General features: G+C 47.7%; 1 non-coding gene across 1 annotated transcript; it reads right to left on the bottom strand.

Moving 5' to 3' along the window:
• Nucleotides 1-4,680: 4,680 nt before the first annotated feature.
• TRNAK-UUU (transfer RNA lysine (anticodon UUU)) lies at nucleotides 4,681-4,753 on the bottom strand. The gene has a single exon. It is a non-coding gene; the product is annotated as a tRNA-Lys (tRNA).
• Between the last annotated feature and the right edge of the window lie 2,785 nt (nucleotides 4,754-7,538).

The following is a 7,538-nucleotide window of genomic DNA, read 5'->3' as shown; positions in this document are numbered from 1 at the left end:
ACCATATCTTAAAACAAGCTCCCCCCACCCCTCCCTTCATCCCAGACCCAGTTTTTTTGTTCCCAATATTTCTACCTCTTCTCCCAGCAGCACAGGGGCAGGGGATGGGGTGCAATCAGTCTGCTGCTTCTTCCTCCAAGGTGGGGGGGAAACACTCTTCTGCATTCTTCCCTCGGCTCCATGTGGCTTCCCTCTCACAGGAGACAGTCCTCCACAAACTTTCTCCACCATGAGTCCTCCCCATGGGATGCATTCTTCTCGAGATGATCCGGCGTGGGTCACCTCTATGTGTTGCAGTCCTCCCAGCGCTGAACTACAACAGCGGGGGCTGCTTCTTCCCACAGAGTCCCAGCCTAGCGCAGCCACCTGCTCCAGTGTGGGGTCCTCCACAGGCTGCAGGTGAATTTCTGCTCCTCCGGTGACCTCCATGAGTGGCAGGGAGGGCGATCCTCCTGTCTTACCACTGGATACAAGGGGTCTCTATGCTCCAGTGCACCTCCCCCCTTTCCTGTTCCTTCCTTCTGATACAGAGAAATGACCACTTCCCTTGCAAATTATTTACTTATAGCAACATTTCTGAATGTTGCTTAAAAATCCTGCTTGCCCAGACTGTTCTGTGGATTCAGTGTAGCCTAGCAGACAGTGGATTGGCTATGATAAGAAAGTAGCAGGTAGCCCTGGGGTATGAAGTAAAAAGATAACTCACTGATAGCAGACTCAAAGCCCTCAATGGGCACTTAGGCAAACTAAGATAGGGGAACTCAAACAAAAGGATACAGAGATACAATCTAGGGAGGATGATCTCAACAGATTTAGGAAGAAGACACCTGGACTTTGCTTCACAGCACATGCCCTGGAAAGAGCGGACACCGTGAAGAAGGCCACATACTTCTCCCTTTGACCACCGAAGACCCTCACCCTATTTCTACTATGCATGATCAGACTATGCAAATGAGTTCTGAGAAATAATTATAATAATCACGCCTATTCCCTGAACTAATTGTAATAACCTGGCCTTTCCTAATGAATAGGTATGTTTTGGTGTAGTAAATATTTGGCTACTTGCCAGAGACGGTGTGCAAGCTTTGTGGAGAAATCCCCTTGCACCCTGGCCGGAATAAACATACCTGCTTTATAACTCTCTCCGAGTTGTAGAGTTTGTTTCCGCATGTCAATTTGGTGACCCAGATGGGACCCTCTCTGTCTGGCTGCAGGACCGGCTGAGAGGGGACGTTCTAGGCGTGCCCTGAAGTTTCTTTCTCGGAGAACCTCCCTCGCTCTCCCGATCTCGGCAGGGGCAGACAAGGACCATCTATTGGTGGATCAGGTATGTTGGAAAAAAGGGGGGACCTGTAAGTCGTGAGGAGACGTCCTACGCGAGGTAAAGAGCCTTTGTGCTCTCCCCTGGGGTTGGGGTTCGAGTCCCCAAGTGGTAGTGGGCCCGTGGGTAGCAGGGTGGTGATACAGAGAAATGATTACTTGTTTTGAGACTTATTTACTTATTTACTTACTTATAGCAACTTATAGTATTACTTATAGTATTTTTGAATATTGCTAAGAATCCTGCTTGCCCAGACTGTTCTGTGGAATTTTACCAAGGACTACTGTGTCCATCAAAACAAAGCAGTTTACTGTGAAAATCTACCAAGAACTGCAGTGTTCAGCAAAATATCATGTTTTTGTCCTTGGGAAACAGATGTGCTCTAACTAGTTTGGTCTTGGTAATGAATAGAGATAGCCATATATGGACGGTAGAAGTTCCATTGGTACTTTTAGATAAGATAGAATGAGTAAACCGGCTGAAAAACACTCTTGTTATTCAAGAAATTGGCCAAGAGAATCTGCGCATGCTCCGGGGAAAAGTACAAGGTGAGAAAGACTGTGAGCCTTCCTCCCAAAGCCCCCCGAAGACGCCCCCCAGGAGGCAATGCGCAGGTGCAAAGAGAACATAAACTGCTGACACCAGCCTCTAGAACTAACCCAGCCTTACTCATGCATATGTATGTTTGTGTTATGTAATCCAATGAATATGTATATCCACACTCGATAAATTTTTGGTAAAATGTGCGGTGGGTGTGCAAGCTTTGTGGAGAAATCCCCTTGCACCCCAGCGCCGGAGTAAACATACCTGCTTTATAACTCCGAGTTGTAGAGTTTGTTTCCGCGAATCACTCCAAGTCCCTCCAACTCTCAGGTTCCCCTTCTTAAATACGTTATCACAGAGGCACAGCCACCGTTGCTAATTGGCTCGGCCTTGGCCAGATCTTGTTCAGGGTTAAGCAACTATTTAAGAGTATCACCCAGAGATCTACCCCAAGGCTAGCAAGTTATGAGTGGCAGGGGGTGTGGGAGAGCATGGGCAAGTACCTAGGACAGTGGGCACCCCCAGTGTTTTGGAATTTCACCTCTGAAAAAGTGCAGAATCCTGAAAAATTAGTAAAATATTTGGGAAAAGTATGCTGTCACCCTGGTAATTCCAGAGAGACACAAATCACTGCAATGTGCTGGGGCCTGGCCCATGCCTACCGAGCCCTGTTCAACACTATTCAGTGCCCTCAAGGGGAAGAGAAGGGCTCTGGATCTCCAATGCCCCCAAGAGACACTGCAGCTGAACCAAAAGCCCAACCCATGCCATTATCAGTTGCCCCCATATGGAAGAAGAAATGGACACAAAGGTCATCACATTTAGAAAGGGATGAAGATGCTCCTCCTAAGGGGGAGGAGGAGGGAGGAGAAGACAAGACGGCAGCCACCTCCACCCCATCTCTATCCCTGAGTGAGCTGCAGGATATATGAAAAAATTTCAGCCATCATCAAGGTGAGCACATTGTCACTTGGCTGCTCAGATGCTGGGATAACTGGGCCAGTAGCTTGGATTTAGAGGGTAAAGAAGCCAAGCAGCTGGGGTCCCTTGCTAGGGAAGGGATCACTGATAAAGAGATTGGAAGAGGGGCACAAACCTGCAGCCTCTGGAGGCAGCTCTTGTCCGGTGTGAGGGAAATGTATCCCTACAAGGAAGAGACTCTATGTAATTGTGGTGGTTTAGTCCCTGCCGGGGTCTGAGACCACGCGGCTGCTGCCCCTCCCCCACAAAGGGAGTGAAATACAAAGCCCCGGGGCTGAGATAAGGAAAGGTTTAATACAACAGTGCAACAGCAACAAAGCAAACAACAACAATAACAATAAGAACAACAGTAATAACAATGAACAAAGCAAGGTATGTACCGATACAGCAGTGAGAGGACCGACTGCACCAACCCACGCGCTCACCGAATCTTCCCGTGCTATGGCGCCAAGATGTGACGTCAGCATGGTATATGAATAACCCGGCTAGAGCTTCCCCCCACTGCTGGGGAAACTTAACCCTATCCTAGCTAAACCAGGACAGTAATCCAGTCAAGTGGGTCAATATAGAGTGCGGCATCCAGTACCTGAGGGAACTAGCTGTGCGGGAGGTGATTTATTATGACCCAACCAACGTGCAGCTACCTGAAGACCCAGATGATGTCCCGTGTGGACTACCCATGTGGCAGAAGGTTGTACAGAGCACACCATCATCGTATGCCAGATCATTGGCCATAGTAGATTTAGGAGGAGATGATCAGGCACCAATCGCAAATGAAGTGGCTACCCAACTCCTGCAATTTGAAGAGAGTCTCTCTTCCTCTGGCCCTGTGTCTCAGCTGTGGAGAAATTGCCAGATATCCTGGAGAAACATATGGAGAAACTGTCCTGAGAGTTCCGGTGATTAGAGGCTAAGTTTTGCCCCCAACCTGTACAGTCCAATATCTCAGCTATTAGGAGCAAGCATTCCCCTGCTCAAGAGAAACGTTATACACCATGGGGGAACTCAAGGTATTGTCTGTGTGACCACGGAGAAGACATGAGAAAATGAGATGGAAAACCTACCTACCTCCTAGAAGAGCAAGTACGAGAGCTGCAAGGAAAAACAACTACAAATGGGGGTTCTTTCAGGAGAAATGCTGCTCCAGTTTCCAGTAATAGGTTGCCCAAACAGAGCAGAAAGGTTGACTTTACTCCCAGTCCTATGGGAAAAACTCCTGATTTGTATTCACAAGAAGTGAGTAACCAAGATGTGATTGAGACCCGCACAAACCATACTAACCCATTCCTCAATAGCGGATACTGTGACCAACATTAGAGGGGCCCTGCCTCCAGCCAGGCAGAGGACAGGGGCAATCGAGTTTACTGGACTGTGTGGATTCGATGGCCTGGCACATCTGACCCCCAGCAGTATAAGGCTCTAGTGGACACTGGTGCCCAATGCAACCTAAGGCCATCAAACTTTAAAGGGGCAGAACCCATTTGTATTTCAGGGTTGACGGGGGGTCTCAACAGCTGACTATGTTGGAGGCTGAGTTGAGCCTAACTGGGAATGAGTGGGAAAAGCACCCCATTGTGACTGGCCCAGAAGCTCCATGCATTCTTGGTATAGATTATCTCAGGAGAGGGTATTTTAAGCACCCAAAAGGGTATCGGTGGGCTTTCAGTATAGCTGCCTCGGAAAGAGAGGAAATCAAACAGCTGTCTGCTTTGCCCGGTCTCTCAGAGGACCCTTCTGTTGTGGGATTGATGAGGGTTGAAGAAAAACACATGCCGATCACTACTATAACAATGCACTGACGGCACTATCGCACAAACCCAGGCTCCAGTTTTTGGTGCCCAATGTGGGGCTCGAACCCACGACCCTAGGATTAAAAGTCCCATACTCTACTGACTGAACTAGCTGGGTGGGAGATGGTTTACTATGACCCAGATAATGCATGGCTACCCACAGGTCCAGATGAAGTCCAATGCACCCAGCCCATGTGGCAGAAGTTTGTATGAAGCACACCAGCATCATATGCCAATGTATTAGCAGTAATGGACTGGAGAGATGAAGAGGGACCAACAGTGCATGAATTGGCTCACCAACTATGACAATATGAAGAAAGTGTCTCTTCCTCCCTTGTCGCGACCCAAAAACTGTTGTGGTTTGAACACAGCTGGTAGCAAATCGCCATGTGGCCAGTTGTTTACTTCCCCCACCCCCTCCCCGGTGAAATAGGGGAGGGACAAAAGAAGAAATTCATAGGTTGAATAAAAAAAAAATATTTAGTAATAGTAACAAAACCAATAGTAACAATAGTAAGTCCAAAACGGGTAAAATGCAGCAGTGGCTTACCAAGCAGTGACTGGTACGCAGCCCATCCCCAGCAGCAATCCAGACCGCACCAGAAAATCCCACCATGCCAACCCAGAAACTGAAACAGGGCGTGAGAGAGCATGTGTCCACCTATATGGTGAGCATGACGTCACATGACATGGAATGCTCCAATGATCAATCCGGACCCGGCCCTCCAGCTGTTCTCCCTCTCTGCCCAAGGAAAGTTAACTCTATCCTGGCTGAAACCAGGACACAAGGGAAGATTCAAAGCACCCCCGAAGGTGAGGGGGGAGGCAGAGGATGGATGTTTGTTAGACAGCTCACCGAAACCAAAGAGGGTGATTTATTGATTACAGGAATAGTAGGACCCAGACAAACTCTGGTGACCTTTTTAGTAGATACTGGAGCCCAAATATCTGCACTTACCACCGCAGATGCCATCTCATGTGGAATCAAACCTTCAAAACAAAAATTACTAATGGTAAACGCACTTGGCAGTGTCCAACCACAGGCAGTTGCATCTGTAAACTTGTGATTACCAGGGGAGGACGATGCCATTAGAATTGCCACAGTAGTGGGAGATTTCCCACTCAGTCTCCTGGGAATCAATGTTTTAAAGGGAGACAATGGGTTTTTGGTTTCCTGTTATTGGACGTGCTGTTGATAAGACCTGCACCAGCCCACCCTGCTATGGCAACAATTGATGTCAAGAATATGTGGGGGGTTTTTTTATGGTGCATTTACAACCTGAGGAACAGGATCGCTTTGCCTTCACCTGGAAGGACAGCAGTACAGCATTCTGTCCAAAAGCTCCAATGATCATGCCAGCCCCACATGGCCCTGATCATCCCAGAAGCCCATCATTGATACAAGGTGGATTATTCCATCTTTCTAACTAACCCACTTCTGGTTCTCAAAATGAACCGAGAATGCTTTCCTTTAGTCTTGTAGGTAAAATCCCACGGAGAACGATATCCTGAGCCCCGACGGGCATCTTTACGTGGATTTTGATTTTTTGTATAGTATTGATGTCCATTGTCTTATTCATATTTGTAGGATGTATTGTGTATCATCGTCAAAACTGTTTTGGGTGACCGTTCTCCTCTCCCTTGGTTCTGGGGGAAGCTTCAGCTCTCTAAGTGTTAACCGAGAATGGGGGGAAAACGAATTTGTGGCTTTAGGTCATTCTGTTGCCAGTGCATTAAACCTTACTAATTGCTGAGTGTGTGGAGGTCCAGGAGGATTTGAAGATTGACCTTGGCTGGCCCAACCAGTGCACCCTAAATGGTGTGTCAGCAACCTGAGTACAGTCCATAATGGGACAGGATTCTGGACTGAGGATGCCTATCCCTGGCGACTCCATTTTCCCAGAAAAGGTGTTTATTTCCTTTACCGGACAAAAAAGAGAGGAGTATGAGTCGGGAAGAGTGTTTGTGAATGGACTTTATCTCCTGGCTTTGATTGTTATGACCCCCATTGTAGACCCTATGATTGGTCTAAATACCAAGGGAGATGGAACCAAACACATGTAAAACTCACTACCAAGAACCTACAAGGGAAAGTTGTAAAGAGGTAATGAGAGACCGTTTCTTTGATGCGCTGTTTGGAAATTGTCTACAAGCCAATAGTGCAGATAAAAACCATATAGTATGGGTGTATCAGTGGGCATGGCAATACCAAAATGGAACCCGAACTTATTTCAACAAATTTTGGTCTGCAACCAACCGAACGGGTAAGGGCGATTGGGGGTGCAACTGTAAATGGCGATCCAATGCAGAAGCCTGGAAATGTAATTACTGTGACTTTGAAGGGGAAGCAACCATGGTGGGAGGACCTCTAGGACCTGAGAACCATTTATATTATTGTGGTGGTTTGACCTTGGCTAAATGCCAGGTACCCACCAAGTCGCTCTATCACTTCCCCCCCCTTCCCCCTTTTTTCTCAACAGGGCAAAGAGGGGAAAGAAAATAAGATAGGTAAAAAAAAGAACCAACCAACCCTTGTGGGTAAAACAAAAGCAGTTTTAATATAAGCAAAGTGAAGCAAAGGTCCACGCGCGGAAGCAAAAAAAAGAAAACAGATTTATTCTATACTTCCCATGAACAGGCGATGTCGGGCCTTCTCAGGAAGCAGGGCTCCGATACGCGTAGTGGTTGCCTCGGAGGACCAAGGGTGACCCCACCCCCTTCCTCCTTTCTCCCAGCTTTATACTGAGCAGACGTCATATGGTCTGGAATATCCCTTTGGTCAGTTCGGGTCAGCTGTCCTGGTTGTGTCCCCTCCCAAGATCTTGCCCACCCCGTCCCACTGTGGGGGGGAAAATGTCAGAAAGAGCCTTGGTTCTGTGTAAGCACTACTCAGCAGTAGCCAC

Source organism: Strix aluco, chromosome W, assembly GCF_031877795.1.
Source record: "Strix aluco isolate bStrAlu1 chromosome W, bStrAlu1.hap1, whole genome shotgun sequence".
In the NCBI taxonomy this organism is placed as follows: Eukaryota; Metazoa; Chordata; class Aves; order Strigiformes; family Strigidae; genus Strix; species Strix aluco.
The sequence above is the reverse complement of the archived record's forward strand: the minus strand, read 5'-3'. Positions and strand labels throughout refer to the sequence as shown.